General features: G+C 48.2%; 1 long non-coding RNA gene across 1 annotated transcript; it reads right to left on the bottom strand.

Moving 5' to 3' along the window:
- Positions 1–6,703: 6,703 nt before the first annotated feature.
- On the bottom strand, positions 6,704–9,798 carry LOC122478977. The gene is made up of 2 exons (XR_006296200.1): positions 9,286–9,798; positions 6,704–9,169 (listed from the first exon to the last, which is right to left on the bottom strand). It is a non-coding gene; the product is annotated as an uncharacterized LOC122478977 (long non-coding RNA).
- Positions 9,799–12,075: the final 2,277 nt, after the last annotated feature.

The raw sequence follows: 12,075 nt of genomic DNA on the forward strand, positions 1-12,075 counted from the left end.
GGCTGCCTATTGCCACACATCGGGACACACACGCTGTCCCACTTCCCGTGGCACTCAGATTGATCGCTGGTTCCAGGAGCGCAGCCTGATCCCTCCATGGTCAGGTCCCCCATCAGTCCGTCATCTGATGAGTTCACAGATTAGTCGTCATTGCCTGAATCAATTATTTCCCCAGGAGTTACAAACCGATGACGCTCTCATCTTGTCATTCCTCCCACATTTATCGGGACACATTCTTCTGCCTGTTGTTAAAAGAGCCGGAGAACCCCTCTTATCCACAAGTCTTGCTCTGAAAGACTTGTGGCTGTGGCTGACCTTCAGATTCACACCTACAAGATCCCATTTCTCTAACGTTGAAAAAGTTCTGAAGATTCTGCCTTCGACTCCAAAGGCAAGTCTGAGGGGGGGATTCTAAGAAGTTATTTCCCCAGGGTAGCATGGCTGGTTTGAGTTCATGGCTGTCTAAGGTATGTGATCATTTGGGGATGTAGCTTCTGAAAGTTCTGCTTAAAAACAGAAAGCAATCACATTATTTACTACCACCCCACACCCCCATACCCCCCACCACCACCACACACACACACAGATAATAATGCAAACCAGATCAAGAATTAAACCTGAACGCAGGATTTACTGCGTGCAACATTCTTTCAGAAACCTATGTTCCCGGTTCCTGCCCTGGAGAACCCACTTCGAGAGAGGCCAGGTCGGGATGGTGACATGACCTCCTGCAAAGGGTTCTGGAACAAAACGCCCCCTGAAGTTCAAAAAGGAATCGAAGAACGAGGCTTTGAGGAAATTCTATTTCCTCTTGCTCACAATCTTTCCTGGGTTTGTGGCGTTAGGTCCTCTGAACTTCCTTTCCTACCGGCTCTCATGCGGATGGGAGTAATTGCCCAAGGATCACCTTTGGCTATAAGGAAACAGGTTTCAGAACTGCTGTGGCTGCCCTCACTTCTAGTTGTCTGCTTGACGCTTCTTTGCTCATCTCTTGAGCTGCTTGCTTGGGATTAGCCCGACTGAAGGCAAGGTGTCATTTTATTTTTACTTAGGTTTACAAAGAATCGATCTCCAAAACAAATCAATTCCAAAGCCAATAAAGTCAGAGATTGTGAGAGGTGGAAAGGGGATGTGGGAATTTTGAGCTCAAAGGGCATCTTAGAGGGTCTGTAATCCATTCCCTGCTTACAGTTGTGGGAACCGAGGCTCAGAGGGATGGAGAGCCTTACCTAGGACCCCATAGCAAAGTTGACATTTGAAACCAGGTTCTCCCCCGCTGGATCTTGAGGTCTCCCTCCCCACAGTGGACACACGAGGAGAAAGAGGTCTGGAGAGGTTCATGTCATTTGTCCAAGATCAAAGAGGTGAGCTCTAGGAGCCTGCTCTGTCCTAGGTACTGTGCCAGGCATGTAATTACACCACACTGCTTCCGGAATGAGTAAATGTGTCCTTCTTACCATTCTTCATGTGCCATGCAGCTGTTTCCCACAGAGAAGCTCATTAGATGTAAATATCCAGCATTTTGTCATTGCAGCCTATTTATCTCCTAATGGGTAAAATTCACTCACTGTGCTTTTTAGGGAAAATTTTGCATCTATCAAAATATCTTCCAGAGGAAACAACAGTCCTAGATTCTCCAAAGCATGCCATTTCCTTCCTGTGTGAAGTAAGAGTGTAAAACTTGGGGGAGTGGTGTTCAGAGGCCCAAGTTCTAGACCTGGCCCTTCACTCCCAGCTGAGTGACCTTGGCCAAGTCCGCTGGCCTTCTCTGGCCTCAGATGCCTCCTGTGTAGAGCAAGGAGGCTGGATTAGTGATACCCAACTGTGCTTACACCAAAAGCCTCTGTTTAGAAAGATTCCTTCAAACACCAATGCTCTTGATGAATGAGTAATTTGTCTCTCCTCTTTGTAAAAGTTAACCTTGGATCTGGGAGGTAATGGCTTTTGGTCAGAATAATCTACCCCAAGAAGGAGGGATGCCTCCAGCCCCTAACAGTGAATGTTAACATTTAGCCTGCATGGTTTTGTCATTGGTAAATGGATCGGATGATTTCTTTCAGGCTGTCAGAATATCGAGAGCAATTCTTCGATCTCCACTCTTGCCTTGATGGAACATCCCTCACCCCATTCCAAGAACTCTTCTGATCCACTTGGCTAAAAGCTTCAGATAGTCCTCTGGCTCCAAAATTCTTAAGGGGGTAAATCCTGCAGTCTTCCTCGGGGGGGTGGGGGGGGAATATCTGAAGTCCCATCTACGGGTCAATGCAAAAGCTTTTTAAGAATGTGGCTGGCAACCTTAGTATTTCAAACCAGGAGACTGGCTTAGTCTGCCTTCCTGTAGGCTGAAGGCAAGCCCTGAAACAAGGATTTAGGGTCATGCCACTTATTTGGGAAGTGCTGTGAGAGTGGGGGGGGTGAGGCGGGGGGGGGGGGAGGAAGCCAGTTCAGGGACATTAGTGAGTGGGGCTGCTGCTGTGCACAAGTGAGGCTCAGTCCCATGGAGGGGCAAGAAAGCTGGGGGTCTCCCCACCAACTCCCACCTCCTGGGCTCCTCCTTGGGGTGAAGTCCTGGCAATTCTGACTCCTCCCAGGAGCACATGGCCTGAGACCCAGGACACATCTGCTTTTCGGGAACTATCTGTTGGTGACCTTTAGGATAGGTGGAGGGGATGCCAGTGGGACACTCACAGCTTTTCTGCAGACACTAGACCGAAAGCACCTGTTAAAAGTCATCGCAAACATCCACCCATTCATTCAACAAGTATTGGCTGTTAAGTGCTGTTTCTAGGTGCCTGGACACATCCGCGAACAAAAGGGATGGAGATCCTGCTTTTGTAGGGTTTAAATGCCAACAGGAGAAGGAAACACATAATATATGATAAATACATGAATTATACATAGTGTTACAGGATAATATTCACAATAAATATGTAAACTATACGGTGCTGGAGGAGGGTGAAGGGGCCTGGGGGGGGATGGTGTCAGGTTCTGTGAGGAGAGGTTTTGGTCTTATTTTTTTTTAATTAATTTATTTTTTGAGAGAAAGAGAAAGAGAGTTGGGGGGGGGGGTGGGGCTGGGAAGAGAGAGAGGGAGAGAAAGAATCCCAAGCAGGCTCTGCACAGGGCTCGAAGTCGAACCATGAGATCATGACCTGAGCCGAGGTTGGACATTTAACCAACTGAGCCACCCACGTGCCCTGAGAGGTTGTGGCTTTATTTTATTTTATTTTTTTTAACATTTATTTATTTTCGAGACAGAGAGAGATAGAGCATGAACGGGGGAGGGTCAGAGAGAGAGGGAGACACAGAATCTGAAACAGGCTCCAGGCTCTGAGCGGTCAGCACAGAGCCCAACGCGGGGCTCGAACCCACGAACTGTGAGATCGTGACCTGAGCTGAAGTCGGACACTTAGCCGACTGAGCCACCCGGGCGCCCCAAGAGGTTGTGGCTTCAAATGCAGAGATGAGGGGAGGCTCTTGAGAACAGATTTGAAGGAGGTGGTGGGAGGAGCCATGAGGGAATACGGGGTGGGGGTGGGGGGTGGGGAGAGGATTCAAGATGGAGAGACCAAAGGCGGTGGAAACGCGAGCAGGCCCGATGCATTCCTGGAGTAGTGAGGGGGCCACCGTGCCTGGAGCAGAAGGGAACAGGAGAGAAAGTAAGAGGGATGCGGTCAGGGGTGGTTGGAGGTCAGATCATGGAAGACGTCCTGGGCCTTGGGCTTGCATCACCAGGCCCACAGGAGACATTTCTGAGCCAAGGAGGGCCATCTGCTTGCATTCTAACAGGGCCACCCTGGCTGGCGTGTGACAGCAAGTAGCGTGCATCCGTTCTTTGGCCGCAGAACTATTAACCGCAAAACCACTACCCTGCCAGCAGCTTAAAACCACACAAGCGTATCGTGCCAGTTTCCTGGGTCAGTAGCCTGGGTGTGGGCGAGCTGGGTCCTCTGCTCGGGGTCCCACCAGGCCGAAAGCGAGGTGTCGTTTGGCGCTATGATCTCATCTGAAGCTCCAGGTCCTCTCCCAGGCCCGCTGCTTTTGGTGGCAGAGTCCATATCCTTGTGGCTGCAGACCCAAGATCCCATTCTCCCGCCAGCGGTTGGCTGCGAAAGGCTCTTGTCCTGGAGGCCACTCTCAAGTCCTTGCCGTGTGCTCCCCTCCTCAGTTAGCAACATGGCTGTTTGCTTCTTCAAGGCCAGAAGGGGAATCTCTCTTACACTTCAAATCTCATCCTTCAGGAAGGACCCAGTCCCTCGAAAGGGCCCACCATAGTAGGTAAGGACCAACCAAGACACCCTTGAAAGTCATCTGATCAGTAACCTAATCATGGGCATGACGTCCATCACATATACCTACAAGTCCCACGCACACTCAGGGGAGATGGGGTACACAGGGCCATGTTAGGATCTGTCTACTACAGGGGACAAGGATAGAAGCTGACAGTCATGTTAGGAGGAGGCTAAGACCAAGGAAGCCTTGGGGGGGGGGGGGGACAAACTTTAAACAGGTCTGGAAATAACTGCAGTATTTGCATAGGTGACAAGGCCTGAAGGGTCCTCGAAGGACCAGTTTCATTGGAAACTGAAGGACAAGTTTCCACCAGGACTGAACGTGGGCAGAGGGATGGGGAGGGGCAGGAAGGCATCAGGGGCATGTCGAGGGACAGGAGTAGATCCGTAGGGATGGAAGGCCGTGTGGATGAGTAATATGGGAAAGCAGGCAGGGTTGTGGACCTTGGAAGAAGTTCACCCTCCAGCTAAGGCCATGATCCTATACGACAAAGAGTTTTAGTTTTAGAGAAATACTCACAAGGAGGACGTAACAGCATCCAGCAGATGCTTATCAGGCAACTTACCGTATTAGTTTGCCAGGGCCGCCATAACAAAGTACCACAGCCTGGGTGGCTTCAACAACCGAAACTGATTTTCTCACAGAAGTCCAAGATCAAGGTTATTGATACGCTCATTTCTCCTGGGGCCTCTCTCCTTGGCTTATAGATGGCCATCTTCTTCCTGTGTCTTCCTGTGACTTGTGTGAGTCTGTCAGTGTCTTTCTCTCCTCTGCTTATAAAGGACACTAGTCATACTGGATTAGGACCGGCCCTGATGTCCTCAAGTTACCTTAATTATCTCTCTCAGACCCCATCTCCAAATACAGTCACACTCGGAGATGCTGGAAGTTAAGATTTCGACATAATGAATTCTGAGTGGACACGATTCAACCCATTACACCTACCATGCTCGTGTAATTGTATTAGGCATTCTAGACACTAGAGAATCAACTGCCCTTATGTGTCTTCCGATTCCTTTCCTGGAAGCATATCCTGGAGGCCAAGGCCTTGGGGGACAGGCTGGGCCAAGCTCACCGACACTCACCACAACCACTGTCTTCATCACTGAAACCCATGGAAAGCTGGTGCAAAGTTGATGGAGAGCTCAAATGAACCGAGGAGTCATGTGTTTAGTGAGCGAAGCAACAGGAGCGACCCTTCTGAGATTCCCAGTCGTCTGCCTAACTTGTCCCCCAAAGCCACAGACCAACTTTCAAAAAGCAGGGACCAGCAGAAACGGAGTCCTGCTCTTTTGATGACAAAAACCAAGTAACAGTTTCGTGCTCGGTATATTATATCTCTGATGGGAGTCCACATCAAGTGGGAGCACAAATAAACATAAAAAATAGCCATTGTAGAAGGCAGATTTTGCTCATTCTGCAAGATAAATCACCGGAGCTTCCATTTTCCTAGTAATCTCAAAACCAGACCTCAGTTATATTTTTCCCAGACACAACTGTCTTCATTTGAGTTTCTCAGAGAAGAATGTGCCCCTTTGGGTTTTCACTCAACTCAGCCAGGGCAGCAAGCTGAATGCCCCCTTACACACGTTTACCCAATATTCCAGCAACACATTTATGAGGCTTAAGTGGTTCTGATGTATTCCAGGGCGAATATACTTAGCAGAAAAGTTCAGAAGCTGGCAACTCACATTTGCCCAAATTGATTCCACATCTGCCTTAAGTGGACCGCTCCCTCTGATACAAGCATGCTTGGGTTTTTTTCCTTCCCTTGCAAGTCAGTATATGTGATTAGAGGTTGAAAATAAAGGGGCTATTTTAGAAAAGCAGCAAAACAACTTAAAGGTCAGCCTGGGGTTCAGAATACTGCTGTCGGCTGCTGTTTCTTCTTTGAAGCAAACTCAGTAACTTGGCTAAGTTATAAGACATTTCAACCCTAGCTCATTTGCTCACAGTGCACACTCCTTTAGTGTGAAAATCTTGTTACAGTGAAAGTCTCAACTAACAGAAAAATCAGGAAACCTCATCCATCCAGAACCAAGCAGAAACAAACAGCAAACACCAAAAAAAAAAAAAAAAAAAATCCTCGGGGGCAGCCAAAATGTCACGAAGCCCTTGCAACCCGTCCCCACCAGAGCCTCCAAATCCACATTAAAGGCGTTTACTTTCATTTAATGCCAGATCCCCAAATTTTGGCTAACTGCTTTCCAATCTCACTGCAGACTAGAAGCAACGAATCTGAGATGAAGCCAGAGTCTGCTCCTTAACAGCTGTGAGGCAGGGCAGAGATAAGAAAAACAGAAAAGCCAGAAATCTCACAAGCTCAGCAGATAATGTCTGACCCGCCCCAGCAGCTCCTTAGGCACATCTGTACAATAGCAACACGCCCAAGTCGTAAAGACAGGCTGAATTATGTTGAGCATCCTTTATTTAAGGCGGAAATGACAGAAAAGTAATTAAAATATAAAATTGAGATGCCCGCTCAAGACTCTTTTGGCTGCAGGTGACAAAAACCCAGTCTCAAATGGTGCAAAAAAAGGAGCTTATGAACAGTATTTGCTAATCCAGAGCTATCCTTGCTTCAGACACAAGTGGATCCAGGAGGTAGGATCTATAGCATCATGATCTGGCTTCTATCTCCTGTTGTTTCCTCCTCTGATGGTGTTCCTCTCAGACCAGCTCTGCCCTCATGGTGGCAAGATGGCTGCCAACACCTCAAACTCTGGTGAAAAGGAGACCATTCTCTGCTCTGACCACACAAGCCAGCAGGCAAGATTAACTCCAGCTTGACCTGATTAGCTTGGTTTGGGTCCCATGCCCAGCGTGGATGAAATCCCTGTGGCCAGAAGTTTGCACAATGTTCTGATTGGCCAATTGGACCACATGCCTACTCCTGCAGCGTGGGATAAAGTCAGGAGACAAAATGGGAGCAGGATGAGCAAACGGGAAGTGGGAGGTGGGAGTAAATGTTCCCATGAGACAGGGAGTAAGGTGCCGGGTGAAGGGAGCAATCAACATCTACTAGGGCAGGTAAAACTTTAAACTGTCTAGGAGATCCAGCGTGCCTCATCCTCCAGGGCTCTGGGTATCATCCTTTCTACATTCACAGAAGATTGTGACCTAGGACTTTTGTATTTGAAAAAATGATTGTGACAAGATATAACGATTGTGACTCTGGAGTTTTCAATTACATGATTGAATTCCCTTTTACATCATTTGGGGTTTGGTTTTCTCTCACGTGCAACCAGAAGGGGTCTGGACAAAGCATCTTCGGTTTTTGTTGTTGTTGTTTGTTTTTTGTTTGTTTGTTTTTGTTTTTGTTTTTTTTACTGAATTTTATTTTAATCATGTATGCTCACAGAGGGAACCCCAGGAAGAGGAGACTGCTACAAACTGTTCCCCAACTCTGGTGAGGAGCAATGACCCCTCCTTTGTCTCCAGTGTGTTCAAATGATCAGAGTTTGGGAAACAGCACTTAGCAGAGGAATGAGGGGCTCCCTGCTGACCGGAACCCCTTCTCTTGGAAAGACAGTCGCCGAGGCAATGCCCCTCTTCAGGCACATATTCAGTGGGACACACAGCAGGCTCCCCAGCGGCTCCCCTGTTTGCACCCACAGGGGTTGTCAGTTACCAGCAGGCAGAGTCAGGTCTGGGAGAGTGAAATCAACCATCCATGGAGTCCCGCCCAGGACAACGACCGGGGTGTTCTCATCTGCTGGTGCGTCAGAACAGGGGAGCCTCGGGCAGGCAGGGGGCTCCCAGCTTGCTGAGCACACGGGACCTCCCAGCCAGACTGGTGGGGACCGGAGAACAGCCTCTCACGTTCAGCCTCCGGTTCAGTGCTCTTTCCCAACTACCTGGGGGCGAAGCCCCGTTCCTGTTCCTACATCCCAATCCAACGAGGATCTGTACAGCGACATTAGTTTCATTAGAGATTTTGTACAAAGCAAAAAGTACAAAGTGCGAGCCCATTATTTTAAATCAGATTCAAAAAGATAAAGCTTGACCGGTCTGTCAAACCGCTGCTCGCCTTTCAGGCTGCTTCGTCTGTGTCTGCACTTCCCTCACGTGGGCAGGTAACGGGGTGGGACTGTTCCTGCCACCACTGACGAGTGCCGCTCTGGGGCGAGCCCTCTGCCTTTAACGGTTTCAGACCACCTCCCGCTTATAATGCTTCATATGTAGAAGTTAAGTAGAACTTATCAGCCCGACATGCCCGAGTGTCCACCACAGGGTCCCAAACTCCCATTCCCTTCCACTGTTCCTCCCTCATTCTTTCAACTGCTCGTTCGATCCAGCCAAATACTAACGAGTGCCTGCTGTAGGCCAAGCCCAGGCCCGGGGGGGTGGGGGGGGGTGGGGGTGGGGGTGGGGGGGCACGGGACAGGCAAAGTCCATGGTGGCGGTGCCTCCCCACACACACCTGCCCTGCCCCGAGCCCAACCATCTCTCAAAGCCGTGTTCGGTTTTGTTAATGTCGCGCCGCTGTCACTCCCCGCGTGTCTGAATCCCAGGCATTTCTCATGGCTCTGCGGGAATGTCCGCTGGTCCACCGATGGGAACAGCCGTCATCAATCCGGCTCCGCGGGCGCCGGCATGTGCCTGGCACTTTACACAGTGTTCCTCATGTCCCCGGCAACGCCACAGGGTAGGACTGGCCGTCCCTCCCCAAAGCCCTGCTCCTTCCACTGAACAGCGTCGTTCTCTGGAAAGCTTCCTGATGCCACTTCTCTTTCTTCTAAATCAGATTCAACTTCTTTTCCTGCTAAAGCCACTTTATGTGCCATTTTTTAACACCTTTCAGGACGACGCACATTGAGAAAAGAACGTGAATTTGCACAGGTCAGTGTTCAAAAACTCAGTACACCCATGTAACCTGCACCCGGATAGAAACAAAAAATAGAAGAGATCAGCACCGTGACAAGCACCTGCATTCCTCCCCAGCCACCAACCCTCTTCCTTCCCACGAGTAGCCACCATCCTGACTTCTACCTGTATGGCTTAGTTTACTCTGTTTCTATTCATCTGAACGGAATCCAAGCGTACTCTTGCAAATGGCTTCCTTCATGTGTTTATCGGCATTGTTTGTGGGACTCGCTGTATTGTTCATTGTCATTGCTGTATCGTATCGCGTCATGTGAATGTATCACAGCTCATTTCTTCATTGTACTGTTGATGGGCATTTGGCCACTTTCCAGTGCTGCGGTGAACATTCTGCTCCATGGCTTCTGGTGAACCTGTGAATGCATTTCTGCTGCATAAGGAACTGGGAGCAGGACCCCAGGGACATAGGGTTTGTGTACGTCCAGTGTCGGAAGACACCCTGAATACCTTTCAAGGCACTTTTCAGGTTCCACGTTATTTTAATCTGTCGTGAGTTCATTTCTCTTACTAGATGAAAAGTGGTTTTTAACTGAATAAATATTGTTTGTGCCCACCTCATTTTAAAATAAGGGGTCTAGGGGTGCCCGGGTGGCTCAGTCGGTCAAGCATCCGACTCTTGATTTCAGCTCAGGTCCTGACCTCAAGCTCATGAGTTCGAGCCCCACAGTGGGCTCTGTGTTGACAATGCAGAGCCTACTTGGGGTTCTCTCACCCTCTCTCTCTGCTCCTCCCCTGCTCATTGTCTCTCTCTCTCTTTCTCAAAATAAATAAAAATAAATAAAATAAAATAAAATAAAATAAAATAAAATAAAATAAAATAAAATAATAAAATAAAATAAAAATAAAATAAGGAGTCTAATGTACAATAGAAGATGAAAGACTGGAGCGAGATAGCAGAAGAGAAAACGAGGTTGGGGGAAGAAAAGGATAAAGTGAATGCACTGGCCCGAGTAAATTCCACAAGGGCTTAGGTACTTTTTAGAAAGCTGGACCACAAATGTGGCTGAGCTTCCCATCAGCCAGTACAAAGTGGGCAATGAGTTACACACACTGACGTTCACAGGATAAAGGTATCCAATGCTGGGCAACGTAGCTGTTTCTGGTTCTGAGATTTCAAAAACGTCAGCCTGGGGCGCCTGGGTGGCGCAGTCGGTTGAGCATCCGACTTCAGCCAGGTCACGATCTCGCGGTCCGTGAGTTCGAGCCCCGCGTCAGGCTCTGGGCTGATGGCTCGGAGCCTGGAGCCTGTTTCCGATGCTGTGTCTCCCTCTCTCTCTGCCCCTCCCCCGTTCATGCTCTGTCTCTGTCCCAAAAAAAAAAAAAAAGTCAGCCTGAGCTGTCCTAAAGACGATACGGTTTGACCTTGAAAATGAGGAATCCAACAACTGCACTTTGGTAATGACAGTAAAAAGTTCTGGCAGTTTCTCCCGCCCCTGATAGTCTCCCTTAATGTGGACATGCCAAAGCACAGCTCACTGCAGGCAACGTTTGACACACAATTCTGCAAGGTGTGACTAAAGCCAAGAAAAACAACTAAAGTCAAAGTGTGGTCCAGGGACCTTCAGGGGTCTCTGAGACCTTTTCGGGAGGTCTGCATGGTCAAAACAATGTTTATAATCCCATTAAAGCTTCTTTGCCTTTTCTTACTCTCATCTTCTTATGAGTATATACGTGGAGTTTTCCAGAGGCCACATGACATGTGATACAGCAACAGATCGAATGCAGAAGCAGATATTAGAATCTAGCTGTTAAGAGGCATCTATTATGCTAGACATTAAAGAAATTCGCTAATTATTTTTTGTTTTGGCAAACAGATTTTTCACATAAAAATATGTCATATAATTCTATATGGGTTTGTTATCAATATTCTTAAGGAAATTAATTAATATTTTAAAATTTTGTTTTAATTTCTAACACAGTATCTACAGATATAACCCACATAAAGGGGAACATTTTGGGGGCCTCAAAAAATTTTAAGAATTATTAAAGGGTCCTGAAAGATTTCCCCAAAAGGATGTTGTTGGTCACTAGCCCCAGAAGATAATCCGTGAAAAATATTTTGTGATCAAATACATTTGGGAAACGGTAAGCCTCTCTTGGAAATCACCAAATGAGAAGCAAATAAGCCTAACTCACTTTAACTCTGTGTTTCCTAATTGTATCTGACCAAGATCCCCACTTCCGAAGGCTTTCCTTACTGTCCCGGAGGCACACGCGGGAACCACGTGGCTGAACCCCGAGGCCCTGAGTCCATCCTCAAGAGCAGCCTCTCTTACGACCCGCCCCACCGTTTGCTAAGCGTGGGCAGCAGAGTCTGATGGGACACCTCGGACAACGCGTAGACTGATCCTTTTATAAACATCAAGGCAGCTGAGTGGGACAGAGAGCCCCTTTATCTCTGCGGAGAGGTGTACCCAGGGCAGTGTCAAGGCCAGGACGAAGATCCCACTCAAGAGACAAAACGCAGTCTGTTCCATCTGACAAACAGGCAATCACGGCCCCAGAGTTCGCTACATCTTCCAGAGCACATGGCACATGCACTCGCCTCAGTCATAAAGAAATCTCCATCAAGCACCCATGGAATGCCTGGCTTCAGGTTACACAACTTCCTGCTGCCCCCTCCAAGGGAAACAGTGGCCAAAAGTACCCTGAACGAGTCAACTTCTTTCATTGCGTTATTAACCAGAAGTCAATTAAAGGTTAGGGAATGTCTACCCAAAAAAATGATGACTTTGGTTTTGGAACGATCAATCCGATTTCATTCTGACGATAATTTCCTAACTGCGTCTGCTGTCTGTTATGCAAACTCGCAGCTCACAGTAATAAAATGATGTCATCAGGCAGCTCGTCTAAGGAGAACCTACGGTAATGTGCACGGCACTCTGAGAAACCTGAAGG

This window comes from Prionailurus bengalensis, chromosome B1, assembly GCF_016509475.1.
Source record: "Prionailurus bengalensis isolate Pbe53 chromosome B1, Fcat_Pben_1.1_paternal_pri, whole genome shotgun sequence".
NCBI classification, from domain to species: Eukaryota; Metazoa; Chordata; class Mammalia; order Carnivora; family Felidae; genus Prionailurus; species Prionailurus bengalensis.